The sequence below is a fragment of the Amblyomma maculatum genome, chromosome 3 (assembly GCF_055883805.1).
Source record: "Amblyomma maculatum isolate TAMU_Amacu chromosome 3, ASM5588380v1, whole genome shotgun sequence".
In the NCBI taxonomy this organism is placed as follows: Eukaryota; Metazoa; Arthropoda; class Arachnida; order Ixodida; family Ixodidae; genus Amblyomma; species Amblyomma maculatum.
In genome coordinates, this window is record NC_139346.1 from 70,642,186 (window position 1) to 70,658,040 (window position 15,855).

Genomic DNA, 15,855 nt, shown 5'->3' on the forward strand with positions numbered 1-15,855 from the left:
TTCGGGCCACAAATGCAGCATCACCTCCGGGAGCTGCATTGGCTAGTTTTCTGGTATGTGGCTGGAATAGGACGGAGACAAACTGCGGCGAGTAAGAGGAGAAAGCGAGCGTCGGGTCTGCGGTGATGGTGAACGGTTGGCAGCACGAGCAGGGACACCGGGGTCAACAGTGGTCTGGTCGGGGCGAGGTGAGGTATAGCGAGGGGCATAGTCTCCGCGGCGGTCGAAGTAGGTGAATTGACGAGATGGCGTGTACCAACGGCTACGGCAGTGACGGGAAATGCGGCCAACGCGGGAAGAAGTAAAGCAGATGGGGCATTTGTCATGGGTACGCCACTCATTCGGATTGCGGTACCGATATCGGGGCGAGAAACCGGCGGTGAGTGAGGCAGCTGCAATCACTGGAGGGGCAGGTCCTAAATCCACGGTGTCGGTGCGGCATGTAGAAGGGAGACCCATATTGGCAATCTCTTGGCGAACAACAGCCTGAATGAGTGATATTGTGTCCAAGGTGTTGTCGGGGGTATGCGAGAGTGACGCTGCAGGAGTCATTGCCTCGAGCTCTTGGCGGACGATGCGCGTCAAAGTAGTGTCATTAGCTAGCGGTCGAGGAGGCGGAAGATCGACACAAGAAGAGCTGGCAGCCGTGTTCGGTAGCCGGTCGAAACGATGAGATATGCGCCTCTGTTTCGCTTGTTCGAAACCTCGGCACACTTGTAGTACAGAGTCCACGGTGGAACAATCCCTGCATAAAAGGAGGCTGAAAGCATCGTCGGCAATGCCTTTTACTATGTGGCCGACTTTATCCTCCTCTAGCATGGCGTGGTCGACTTTGCGGCACAGGGATAGGACCTCTTATATATAAGTGATGTAAGACTCTGAAGACGTTTGCGAGCGATAAGCGAGCGCCTTTTTGGCGCAAGGTGACGGCCAATGGCCTTTCCGAAGAGGTCGTGGAGCTTCTGCTTACAGAAATCCCAAGATGTGAGGTCCTCTTCATGGGTCTGAAACCCCACCCGCGCTTTCCCAGTCAAGTAAAAGATGATATTAGCGAGCATAAGTGTGGGATCCCACCTGTTGTGCTTGCTGCCTCGTTCGTATAAGGCCAGCCAGTCGTCGACATCAACGTTGTCGGTCCCACAGAAGGTTCCGGGGTCACGGGTATGGGCCATGACGACAGCAGGTGCGGCAGCAGTAGATGTAGCGGCGTCAATAGTCATAGTGGTGGTAACGATGCGTCGGCCGCTGCGGAGATCCAGCTTGTGACCGGGATAAAAGATGCACCTCCACCAAGAGATATTACGGGAAATATTCACAGTACGGCAGCTGTCCACATCACTGAGGATGATTACAGCACAGCACTCGTCTGCGTCTTCTCTTCTGAGAGTCATGTCGCACTTTTTTTTCTTCAGCACGACCAGCGAATACCGCTCAGAAACACTATATATATATATATATATATATATATATATATATATATATATATATATATATATATTAAACATGCAGTTATTTACGACTATGAAATCATCGCCATATTCGTATCCCTGCAAATTTCGCACTTGCGTGTCATGCTGACTGGTGTTATATTGTTGCAGCACTTCCATATAATTAGCCAGTACACACACTAACATTTGCTGAACAAGTAGCAACATATCAAAATTACGTACAGCACACAATTGAGATGACGCAGACGCATGCGATTCTATTTCAAACTGTCAATTGGATGTCACCGCGCGGGGCTTCGTCGATTACTGTGACATTTGACGGAATGTCTTATAGCGGTAAAGAAGAAATTGGGCTTAGGCAAAAACCGGATGTGTGCGATAAGGGACAAGGAGGGCAACGTCATCACGCATATGGACAAGATACTCAAACTAGCCTTGGAGTTCTATACAGATCTCTACAGTAGCCAAAGTAGTCAGGACCGTAAGGATATTGACGGTAGGGAAAAAGTCAGATGTTCCACCAGTGACGAAGGACGAGGTCAAGAAAGCATAAGAAACTATGCAAGCGGGGAAATCAGCTGGAGATCAGATAACTACAGATTTGCTGAAGGACGGAGGGGATATCCTGTTAGAAAAGCTGGCCACCCTGTATACGCAGTGCCTGGTGTCATCGACGGCACCGGAACCATGGAAGAATGCAAACATTATCCTCATTCATAAGAAAGGGGACTCTAAGGATCTTAAAAATTATAGACCAATCAGCTTACTGTCTGTTACGTATAAGGTATTTACTAAGGTAATCGCTAATAGAATCAGGACAACCTTACACTGCAATCAAGCAGGTTTCCAGAAACGGTACTCTACTATCGATCATATCCATACTATCAATCAGGTGATAGAAAAATGCTCTGAATATAACCAGCCCTTATACAAAGCATTCATTGATTACGAAAAAGCATTTGACTCAGTTGAAACCTCACCGGTGATGCAGGCATTGCGAAATCAGGGGGTAGACGAGCCGTATGTGAAAGTGCTGGAAAATATATAGTGGCTGCATAGCAACCATAGTTCTGCATAAAGAAAGTAACAAAATTCCCATAAAAAAGGTGTTAGGCAAGCAGGCACGATATCCCCAGTACTGTTGACAGCTTGCTTAGAGAAAGTATTCAGAGACTTGAAATGGGAGCAGTTAGGGATAAGGGTAGATGGAGAATACCTCAGTAATCTGCGATTTGCTGATGACATTGCCTTGCTAAGCAACTCGGGTGATGAACTTCAAATAATGATTGCTGACCTAGACAGGAAAAGTAGAAAGGTAGGGTTGAAAATGAATATGCAGAAAACTAAGGTAATGTTCAACAGCCTCGGAAAGGAGCAGCAGTTCAGATTAGGTAGCGAAGTACTGGAAGTAGTAGGCGAATATGTCTACTTAGCACAGGTAGTAACCGCAGATCCGGACCATGAAAAGGAAATAAAAAGAAGAATAAGATTGGAATGGAGCGCATTTGGCAAGCACTCACCGATTATGACTAGTGCTTGCCGGTATCGCTAAAGAGGAAAGTATAAAAAAATTGCATCTTACCTGTACTCATATATGGGGCTGAAACGTGGAGACTAACCAAGAGAGTTCTACTTAAGTTGATGACAACCCAGAGGGCTATGGAACGAAAAAGGGTAGGGGTAACATTAAGAGATAGGAAGCGTGCAGAGTGGGTCAGAGAAATAACTCAGGTTACCGACATACTAGTGGAAATTAAGAAGAAGAACTGGACATGGGCAGGACATGTATTGCGAAGAGAGGATAGCCAATGGTCGCTTAGGGTAACAAACTGGACTCCAAGGGTAGGAAAGCGTAGCAGGGGACGGCAGAAAGTTATGTAGGCGGATAAGGTTAAGAAGTTCGCAGGGGTCAAGTGGATGCAGCTAGCACAGATCCGGGTTAAGTGGAGAAATATGGGAGAGGCCTTCGCCCTGCACTTGGTATAGTCAGGCCGATGATGATGATGATGATGATGTAGCACCACAAAAATAGCCATTGAGTTGATAATGACATTCGGTTTTACGACATATATGAAACAGGGAATGTTTTATTTTAAATGGTGTCCTAAACAATGATTTCACAAATCATCCTTTATTCAGCACCCTGCAGTTATATGCGCCGGTTTCGACATTTCAGGATAAACTGAAAAAAAGAAAGCAACTGGTATATATGGGCGCAATTGAATTTAAAAAAAAAAAGTGATTTTAGCTGAAAACGCATATAGATACATCCTTCCCGTGGTAGCTGGCGAGTGCTGTAATTTTGGTGGGTGCATTTTTGTGCATTAGCTACTAAAATAAGCACATATGTAACTGCATGCATACCAACGGCACCTCTATTTCGCCATCTGCAAACACTCATAAGAATGGTAGGAAAAAGGTAGTAACGGCTGCCGTTGCTTTTGATGGAACCTTTAAAATGATGCACTGAAAAAACTGTAAGGGGCAATAACCTCACATTTTCTCACACAATCTCACTGAATTCACATAAGAAATCACGTACAAGTCGCACATAATTGCTTTAGTTCTCATAGTTTCTTGTACGTTATCATAAATTATGTACGATATTTTATGCCAGTTATGTGCACCGTATGAGACTCTGTGAGATTAAATGAGATTTTATGAGGTTATTGCCCCGTAGAACTTTTAGTTTTTCAGTAGGGAAACAGTTTCAAAGCAGAAATGAAAGTCATTTCACTTCCTTAATGTAATTTATGTTCGCTGCGCTTCCAGCTAGTTTGATATCAAAGGCCTTAATTTGTGCAGAGTTTTTTGGTTGCCTTAATATTGTACCCACATAGCTCAATACACCAGCAGTGAAATTACTTTTGTGTCATTGCTAGTATTTCGGAAGGAGAAGCATGACTCACGTCGTGGCATAAGCAGCTCTTCGGTGCATGCGCTTTTGTTTGCATCTTTGTAATCAATTTGGATTGAGATATACAGGCACTGATCAACATATTTTATGTTCTCGGAGCAAAAAGGAGTGTAGAATGTCACGCATATTTCTGATGCTGTGAGAAAGTCACCACTTAGAAAAAACAATTCATATGTGCCACAAGTCTGAAAAAAGGCCATTTAAATTTTTTTTTTCATGGTGACTGTAAGGCACACCTGTGCAGAACGAATAAACACTTAATAGCGAAATGTTTGTGAATATTTTTTTTTTTCACATAAAGAATGGCAGCACATTAAACACTGTCCTAAATTCCGTCAATTTTAACATAGTAGTCTTATTCAGGAATAAAAGGAAAAACCCTATTTCTAATTTTTGTTAAAATTAACGATCAAGTTTCTAAGAGATGAGAAGAATATGAGCCAACATGTTGAATGGTATTGTTTCCAGTAACGTTATCAAAGCTTAAATGTGTTTGTTTTTTCGAGCATTGGGAGAAGGGCGTAAAGGGAAGGCACAAAATCAACATATATCTCCGCTCATCAGAATATTGCCCATACGCTAACCCTGTGACCTTTAATATAATTGGAAAGCATACCTGATTACTTTATTGTAAGCCAATGCTGATCTGTAACAGACGAACGCTATGGCGGTTCGTCTTGGGCATGATTTTAGATTTCTCTAAAGCTTTCGACAGCATCAACCACAAAACTTTACTCAATAAACTAGACAGGTATGGCATACGTTGGCACAACCTACTCTTTAATATCTTCCTACATAGCCAATAGGACGCAATATGTTGAAATAAACAGTTTCTCCTCTAAAGTCAAGCCAGTCATCTCGGAAGTTCCACAAGGCAGTCTTTTAGGCCCTCTTGTTTTTATTCTCTTCATCAATGATCTTGTTTCCATAGATTTATCTGCGAAACACATTATTTACGCTGATAATACAAGTCTGTTTTTCTATGGTCACTCAGGCATAGAGCTATCCAGTCGGTCTAACATAACCTTGAAAAAAAATCTAACACTGGGCGTGTCAAAACAGTCTAAAACTAAATGTCAGTAAAACAAAAGCCGTTCTCTTCCATCCCAGAAATAAAGCATTCGAGCTGCCTTCTCTTGTACTCAGTGGTACGAAAATAGAAATTGCTCACTCTGTGAAAACGTTAGGCGTGTACTTCCCAGAGCACATGACATGGGATGTTCACATAGAATATTTAGTCAACAAATTATGACGCACAATAGGTTCTATACGCCGACGTTTCCGTGTATTTTCACTTACTGTTAACATTATGCTTTATAATTCACTATTTTCGTCTATTGTGAACCACTCCTTGCTAGTATGGGCAACAACAACAGCAGAAAACATTACAAAGTTACCACTCTTTCAAAAACGTGCAATAAGAAATATTACTAAAGCTTCTTACCTCGAACATACAGGACCAATATTTAAGCAGCTAAAAATAGTTAAAGTAACATCTTTGTATAACTACAGGCTTTTGAGATTATATAAACAAGGCATCAGTAAAAAAGACAACACACTATCACTCATAGCAGCGCTTCAAGACAACATAAAAACATACAACACCCGTAACCCGGAGCATTGGCACGTTACAGCGTGCCGGACGAACTATGGCAGGCAGATGCTTCGCTTCAGCCTTCCTACCATATTAAATCAAATACTTTGCTAATAGTGGTCAAGATTTCTTTCTTCCTCCCATTAAATTAATCCGCGAAATGTTTCTATAAATACATATTTTTAAGTTAGGTGTTCTGTCTGGCGGCGTTTCTGTTTTATTTTCAGGTATTTTTCCTGATTTACCTAGTGCTTTTTTATAGTCAAATTATTTCTCCATTGATTGTTTACTCACTGCTTGGGCGTGACGTTCTCTGCTGTGAAATGCCGTCATATGCAAGGGCAGCCGCCCCTTCAAGCTGCTCTTCGAAGCAGCTTTTTAGCGGCTGCTCCTTTCCTTTCTTTGTAGTAAAGGAAAAATAAAGTATTATTATTATTATTATTATTATTATTATTACTACTATCCATGGGTGGGGCTACCCGCCTGTGGCACCGCCCTTAGTAATCCAGTTGTAAAGGAGAGTTTTCTGTACATTTTTTCCCCTGTGCATCTATGCTGACTTTCACATCCCCAGATCTTTGTTTTGTCTTTCCCCTGTGGGCATACTTGCTTTACTTTTCTTTTGTAACAGGCATTTAATAATGAAATACATGGTGGGAATCTTTTTGCTTCCATTGGTTAAATTTATTTATTTCTTCGTAGAGCAGGCACTTCCATACTAATTATTAGTTTCCTGTTCAGTTTTGCCCATCAGAAGTACTACAAGATAAAGAAATCAGGTTGCCTTCTTTAAAATTTGAACAAAATGTGGATGTGTGAAATAAATGTGAAAAGCTCATGTGGGAGGGATTTAAATATACTGGCTTTGAAATGACATCTTACACAACCTTTTTTGCTCTACAATGCACCTAGTTATGATAAATGAAGGAAATTGCCATAGGCGTGACATAGTTGCAGTCTGAAACTTGGACATTTCAAAGCGATTGTTTACGTCCATTCCTATGGGCGTCACTTCACGCTGATACCTTCACCCACAAATGGCTGTGCCGCTACATTCTGTATATGTAACAAACCAGCAATTGTTCATAATAATGTAATCACATATGCCGTCTCTTCACAGTGCAGGCCTTAACATAAGGGTAATATTTTAGCAACCGGCATTGTTTGCTAATTTTGCACCTTTTTTCAAATAGTTGCGACGATGCTTGAGAAGCCGTATGTTTCATTTTTATAACGCTGTTCGAAGCAGAATAATGAAATATGTTCACCAAGACTCTTTATTCATCTCCTCCAGGAGCCTAGTTCCTGAAATGTAATTTAATTTATGGGGCGATGGGGTAATTTTTCTTTTTGAAGCAACCTAGTGTGTTAAAGAATGCCATATAATTGAAAAATGTTTCATGTGCTTTAATTTTATGCATAACAGAAACATTTATACACATTTACAACACCAATTCTATTGTTCATTTTCTAGTTTTAAGGTAAGTGTGCCTCACAGTCATGGAGTAAAAATAATACGATTCAAAATAGCCTCATTAGACTTGTGGCATGTTAGAAATTTTTTCTAGGAAGCAGGCTTCGAGGTTTGCCTATCATCCATACTTTGGAGCGCTTATGCCACCTCCCATTCTAAATCTTAGAAGGCAAGGTAAAACCTTCACTGCATTTCATGAACTTTTTATCTTTAGGGAAACTATAAAAGCTCTCCTATACCAGCGAGAAGTAAACCATGCAGGCTGGTTACTTTTGGCAAACACAGTATATTGCATTGAGGCTGAAGTCTAGAATTTTTGTTACCGTGTTGCGAACAGTCTTGTTAAAGTTGCTTGTCCAGAATCCTCATGATTGATTGTAGGTACTGAATTTATAGCTGTCTGTTTTGATTATTCGGAAAGGAGCTACGTGACTGAGCTCACTTGTTGATTTTTTCCCCTCTATATATATGCAGTTACCTGACCACTTCAGACTGGCCAATGCCAAGAGCCTACCTGCTTCTCACCTACACACTACAGCACAATTGAGGGAGGCACTAGATTATTTATCAGCAAGCACATTGCAGTGCCATTCTGCAAGCCATCATTCGTTCAGGGATACATGATTAAGGTCACATCCTAAACACTGCTGAAGATGCTAGTATGAATGGGAAGCTGCCTTGGTCTGTGTGCAATATTTCTTTTAATAATTGTGTAGTCAGTGAAAAAAATTCAGTCTGAAGCAAATCTACTTACATTGTAGTGGTTAGCAAAACCTACCCTCACATGATGTGTGATGTATAAGAAAATTATGGTTTTGTGTTGGTGGTAAATGGCCATAGCATGTTAATCCCACCGACTATTAACTACGATAGTTTGAAATGCACAGGTGCCTCGAAAACACTGCAGACCATGCCTGTTGAGTTTGAAATTATGCCATGAGTTTTGTAGAGAAGATGTGGTAGTTACTTGGCTCCATACGTGAATGCTTCAGTGACGTGCTGAGGTATGTGCAATGTATCTCCCAAGAGTCATTAGGTGAAATGTAACAAATCGTTTTATCACTGAGTTGTGCTTTGTATTAATATAGATGCGACTGTGCATGTAACATTTTGGTTTCCACATTTTATTTTTTTTTCTAGCACTGTTGTGGTTTTCCTTGTGACATTTAGCTTTGTTCAGTCGGCCTCCACAACACTACATGCCTTTGAGGTCTCCCCTAATGCTAGCCAGATTTTGATGGTCTGTTGGGCTTTGTTAGTAAGCTTCACATCCTAAATCTTAGGAAGACGCCCAACTCTGCAAGGTCTGGGCATAGATATGATTTCAGCTATTTGTTGACACTGCGGTTGAGCAAAACCTCAGAACAGTAACAGTTGGTTGACGCTTTTATTGTGGTCACCTGTGTAGAATTAGCAAATGACAAATGTATAGTCGTCCTTATGCCTGCACTCTTATCCTCTACACTGACTATATAATACATGAAAACAATCTGGAAGAAGGCATACAATTCATATAAAAGTTCATTTATTGCTCCCACTCGAGTCAGCTTTGTATTAATATATATACGACTGTGTATGTAACATTTTGGTTTTCACAACATTTTATTTTTTGCTTCTAGCAATGTTGTACTTTTCCTTTTGACATTTAGCTTTGTTCAGTCGGTCTCCACAACAGTACATCCATTTCTGGTCTTAACAAATGCTAACGAGATATTGATGGTATGTTAGATTTTTGGAAGTAAGCTTCACATCCGAAATCTCAGGAGGACGCCCAACTCGGCACTAAAAGGGCATAGATAGAATGAAGCTCGTCCTGGGAGTATTGCTGTAGTGGCTCAAATCACCGCCGCTCTGCTTGACGACGGCATGACGACTAATGTTCTTAGGGCAATTGCTGTCCCAGTGACCGACACAACTTTCGCCGCAGGAATTCCAAGATAGATCAAATGGTAGCAAAATTTCCATAGACTCCATGGGGATAGATTGAGTGCGGCACCGCCACGCCCCCTGCGAATGGTTGTAAATACTAGCGCTAATACAAAAAACTGAGTATGACGTCAACTGTGGCATACGTCACTGTGACGTCATACTCAGTTTTTTGTTACAATATGTTACAATATGTTTCCCGTAGACACGAAAGACAAGGCCAAAGACGACGAAGACTGAACGATGCTAGGCCAAGCCGGCAAAAAATAACCTCGTAACTGTTGTGAAAATAAAGTTTGACGAAAACTTTCACAGCCAAGTCAAGGCAACTCTTGCTGAAGAGGGTGTATTCTCAGCCGACGAGTTCAAGCATTGTTTTGTCTTCGTTGTCTTTGGTTTGCCTTTCTGTGCGAATGATGTAAAAGCATGCATCTTCACTCCGCTAGTTACATCCACATTCAATCTTCAGGCATGCATTTGCCTGATGAGTGACGAATGCGCCGTAGTGATTGCGCATCACAAAAACACTCCAAGGCAGATTGGAGTATCGGAGAAGCAACAGCAGTTTAATCTTAGCTCTCGGACGTGATCAAGCAGCAACATGAAGCTGTAAATGAAACAGAAAGCCCTAAAACCAGATGTAATATACAGTTCCAATAATAACACAAAGTAGTATGTCGCAGCAGCAGTACGGCCAAGCTTGAAGATGAAAAAGACACATAAAGCGTGTACTATAAGACATTTTTTCGTGTGTATAATTTACAAGTTAAATTGGTGTGCACAGCTATGAGCTCACAAAATCAGGGGATAGAACTGATTTGGTGTCTGATATCGTTAGTTTGTTTACCATTGAATCCAAAGGCCTTAAGGTTACCTTGGAACTCCCTCAAGGCAAATGCATCCTGTTCTTGGAGATACAAATCATCTTTGGGGATTCTGAATGGTTTCTGTGCTACAAATATAACAAACGCACAAAGACGAGTCTCCTTCCGTATGAGAGTGCCCACTTTAAATTGATAAAACGTGGCATAGTTACGGCTCTTCTTCGAGCAGAGCTCTTCAGAATTTGTCCGCACCTCACGAAAAACAGCTTCGGAAATCAGGTCGCCCATATCGAGAAAGCAGGTTACCCCTACGATGTCATCATGAGTGTCGCTGTAAATCTTCTACAGAAGTTAAAAGCAGGAAACAAGAAGCCTTCGAGACCCATAGTTCCCAGACCACGCATGAAGGTTGCTCCGTATATTCACAAACTTTCCCACAACTTATAGAAGATAGGCCAGAGACATGATGTAAAGTTTCTTTCCTGAGCTCCCAGTCGTCTATCTTATATTTGCACTGTCCTGCCAAGGAAACGGGAGTCATGTGAGAAAAAGCACGGAAAGAGATAAGTCGGTTGCACCAACCTAGTGTACAGCATTCCTCTAACTTGCGGTTGTGTATACATTGAACAAACGGGAAAATTCGTCAACGACAGACTGCGGGAACTTGACAGGACAGTGCAAAACAGTGAAAGACCCTGCCTGCCAGAGCATGTCGCGACTCATAAATACAAGCCTTCCTTCAGCAGTACCTCGATCCTGACACACGCAAAAACATAACTTAGTAGAGAAATAATAGAAGCCTTTCATATTAGTAACCCTAGTGACAAATGCATTAGCACTGCTTCTGTCCTACTGCTAGACAAAGAGATAACATTCTTAGATGGACACGTTTGAATTCCTTTTCTTGTTTGCCTCACCTTAGTTTTTGTGGGTTGTTGACCTAGCCTTCGTTTGGTGTTTCGTTAGATGAGCCTTTACCCACCGTGTGTGCCTTGTTCTGGCCTTTCGGCATATAGTTCTTTCTTACTTTTTGATACTGCTATTGCTACGATGAGCAAATTTTACACATTGCCCGCTTTTTTGGTTTTTGATTTCCTCCGCACATGATTTTGCTAAGAAATGCTATTTTTTTCGTTCACTTCATGCTTCATCTTTCCTTTTATTCGTGTCATGGCCTTTTCTTGTATTTGATTATTGTATCAAAGGATGTCAGTTTTACACGTTTGATATCTGGCGGAACACTTGGCGTCGGGACGCTACAAAAGCATTGCGTTTATTTTCTTGCTAATCTTGTGTTTGCACAGCGCCGGTTTAAATGTATCGGCCTTCTCGAAATTAAACCAATTGGAAGTTGCGCTCCGTTCATGTCGTACTGAAATATATATATGCCACAAAAAAACGTACCCTTCATTAAAAACTGCACTACAACGTCTGTCATCTGAATAGACTCAAGTACGTGGCCTTTTTTTCTGTGTGCTGCCTTCACATGGGCAGCGCATTGCAAAATTTGGTCTTTGTTTTGCCTTGCAAGCCAATAAAGCCTAACCCGTGTAAAGAAGAAAAACATTTCAACATATACACCACCACGGCACACTGCCAAGAATGTTCTAGTTTTTCATCAAGGATGGAGAAAACAAAGATATTAACCGGTATTATCTCGAGACACAAGTCTCTCAATAAAAGCCCTACACATACATGCCCGCGCACATACAAATAAGCAAGAAGCTGTTCCCGTGACGTTCTAATGCCGCCATGGGCACCAGTGCCTTATCGCTAAGAGTCCACCCTTGCATGCCACAGTATACCACAGGGTCTTAAAATGTATCGAAAGGTGTGTTTCCGGACATTTTCTAAATCTACATCTCATCAAACATTACAGTACAAGTACGCCCGGGTGCCAAAAACGAAGCTCTTCGCTTTTTACTAGTTAAATATTTTAGGAAAACCTATTTTCAAGACACCACATTTTCTACCAGAGCTGCAGTGCCCCGACTTATGTTCACATGAAAAACTGACTAAATTATCTATAGCCCTTTTGGGACGAAAATGAAGTTCCAGGGCAAAGTCTTCGTAGAAGCTTCTGCAAATTCACCCAGAGCGTTTAGAGCTGGTGAGCTTCAACCAGTGCAACAACTGATGACGATGCCTATGTGCTTATATCATTTACTACTTCGGCCAAGGTCCTCTGGTGACGACGTTGTGCGGACTGCTGAAGTTTCAGGATGCGCTCTTGAAGTAGCTGGTACTTGTACAGGACGCTGCAAGATGAATTAGAAACAATTGAAGGAAATTTATGCACGCCAAATTTCGTAACATCTGAGGGGAATCCCGACTAGACTGATTGACCGATCCTGGCCGCCACCAGTATATCTCATGTATAGTACGCATTTATCAAACCGTTAATAATAACCTCTGCAAGTTCATTAATAAGCGCAATAAAAGGAAAGTAGAAATTTTAAGAAGCACTAATGAATACTTCTTTTACTGTTCAACGTTGACAATTCACATAGAACTCGTGTGCTTTATTTAAAGTTCTATTACAGCACTATAATAAATATTGCTATAACGTGCCAGAGGGGTAAGTGCATTCTATAAATGTATTCTAAAACGTAAAAAAAAAGGATAACCAAGGAACGACAATGAGGATTTCACGCCATGTTGCTGGGCTCGCAGAGGCGCGAGGCATCACCGCCGTCTAGGCAACGTCATTTATCAACACGTCTTTTAAACATAACCTTTTAAATCAGTCATGTGAATCACGTAAAACTATGGCCCACGCGCCGACCGCCAGTAACACCTCATCGAGCGAACTCCTGCAGTTAATGCTCGTTAATTCGACGCAGTAACCGAAATTAGCAGCAAAGCTAACAGGAGGATGGCTGTACAGAATGCTACATGCGCCCATAAAGAAACTTAAATGCTCGATTGCTCACTTTCCGAGTTACAAATTCAGTGCGACGCACTCAGACAGCATTCGAGCAGTGCATGCCGCGACGGAACGTCTCTCCGAAGAAGCGCTGACGCAACACCGTCCGAGAAGCATTGCACGATACAAGCTTTACCGTAACCAACACAACGACGTGCGACTACTTCTGACACATTAGAAACTACGTTGATATTGCGAGGTATATGTACTATGGTCGCGAAGGCTCCATAGACGCCCATACGTACAAAACATGACGGCTAATGCGCTCCAGCGACCTGCCTCTTGTTGTTTTAGATCCCGATGAGGCGGCGGATAGCTGATCCGTACCCTCTTATAGTAGTTCAGAATGTCTGAGTACGTAGGGCCGACTCGCTCGGGCAGATTGTCCGATTGGAAGGAAGCTCGGCTCGTGTACCCTCGAGCTACCTCATCGGCGCGTTCATTCCCCGCTATGTCGGCATCTCCTGGCACCCAGTAGATGTTGTGTGTGACTTTTGATGGGGTCGCGCTCTGGAGGAGCCTGAGCGCGGCGCGACCTCTGCGGCCGTTCATGTAGTTACGGCACGCTTCTCTCGAATCTGTAAGTATGGTAAGGGACGTGTTGCTTCATACCCGGCTACCACCGCTAGAGCAACGGCCAGCTCCTCCCCTTCGGTTACCGTGCAATCCCTGACTGAAGCTCTAGCTAGTTCGTTTAGGTTGCAATCAATATCTACCGCACTGCGCTGTTATGTGAGCTTTCTGTATACGGAGCCGCGTCCGTGTATACCGTTGTGGATTTAAGAGCTAAATTGTGTTGTACATACTTCGCCCGGGCTGCCCTACGGGCCACATACAAGTTGGGGTCCATGTTCCGGAAAAGGGAGCTAACCTTTAGCGTCTGGCGAATTGCGTCCGGTATGCTTGCAGTACGATTCTCGATTTCCGCAGTTTCACCTAGCCCCAGTCGCCTAAGAAGCGAGCGCCCCGTAGGAATCTGCTGGAGCCTGGCTATCTGCGTGACCAGTTGGGCGTCTTTGATCGTGGTTCTACAGTTTATTCTCCGTGTGCGAGTGGAGCTGCAGCACACAATCCGCGAGGTGCGCACCTGCGCTGCAAGAGAGCAGAGGGAAGATCGGAGAGAGGCTGAGAGCGCGCCGGCGCCAGTCGTGTGAGCGAAGCAGCGCTGTCCATATAGTTTTGTATGACACAGCAAGTTGGAATTCCGCGGGGGTGACTGGACGCTGCTCAGGCGTGGGTACGAAGGATGCGTACGCTGCCACAGCGAAGGCTGGCGCCGCTGCGCCGCAAATATCCGCATGTCTATCACTGCTAGAAAGACCGTCTTTGCCAAAAATAACGAGGCCAAAATTATCTGTGTATATCGTAGCGCGAAAATTCTTGAAATTGTAACCAGGCTGGCCGTTTTGCTCCTTCGCCCTGTAGTTAAGCGTTTTATAGAACATGCTAAATTATTATTCACCTGTGCGGAAAACAACGCCCATCACTCTTATCTGTAAATACCATTTTTTGCCTTTTTAAATAGATCAAGGGCTCCAAACACGGTTGAAAAGGAAACCCAGCAGCCATGTTACTTTTGGCAAAGAGGGCACGTTTTTTTCTAAACTGTTAGAGCGAAAAAACGTAATTTCTAGATTAAACACGGTTGAAAAGGAAACCCAGCAGCCATGTTTCTTTTGGCAAAGAGGGCACGTTTTTTTCTAAACTGTTAGAGCGAAAAAACGTAATTTCTAGATTAAAATACCCTCGGTCTGGTTGCAATGTGCTTTGATAACATTTCTAAAAAGCATGGAGAATCGTCCCAGAATACTGCATAAGAACAAGCATTTCAACGCGTGATGTTAGGCTGACTTTGTAAAAATATTCGAAGGCAGGTCATGAGAGTTATACACGCGCTTATACAACTTTCGGACAAAAATAATTTCCTTGAAGAGCAGCATGACCAGGCAACAATTATTGTGTAACAAATATTTCGGTGGTCAGCACGCATTCATGATTTTTTTTTGTTTCTGTAAAACAAAAATGTTCATTGACACTTATTTCCAGTCTCCAATTGTGGGGTATATATGCTTCAGGCTTCTTCAATATTTTCTCTTTTAACTCTTTCTCAGGAAATGTTAAGTTCGAACTAATTAACAGCTGCCACAGCAAGCACACAACTTGTAGTAAAAGGTTGGCAGCGTGCAATGATATTGAATATAAATACATTTCATTCCAGAACATCTGAGAAAGCTAGATTTTTTCTCTGCCAGGCGAAGGTAGAGAACGTAAGCAAATAATACTTTTATTTTTTTATGTGGGGGGATCTACTTTTTGCATATGAGCTATGCTGTATCAAGAGCATAAAGAATTTGTTCATCATTCGTCTCTTGCTGAGGCACTCAAAGCAGAGCATGCCGGCATATAGGAATCAAGTGCAAGTTTATGGCTGATATAAATTACAACACAAAATATGCTGTAACTAGCCTGTCTTCTGTGCTTAGAAGACCACCTACGGCGGAATACAGTCGGTGCTGGCGCCTCGTTGAAGAGCAGCTAACGTACATGACGAAACGGTGCAGCATTTGCCTTCATTAGCACAATCTCTTCGACCTCACTTTTTCCAGAATTTGATCCTTTCTTTCACCACGAAAATGAACTAATGCATAAAGCATTTATGTGTCGATTTCCAGTTATGGACAAAAGGTTTCAGGATGCGATTGTAAAACCTCGTCGCAACAAATTAAGCCGGGATGACATCCTATAG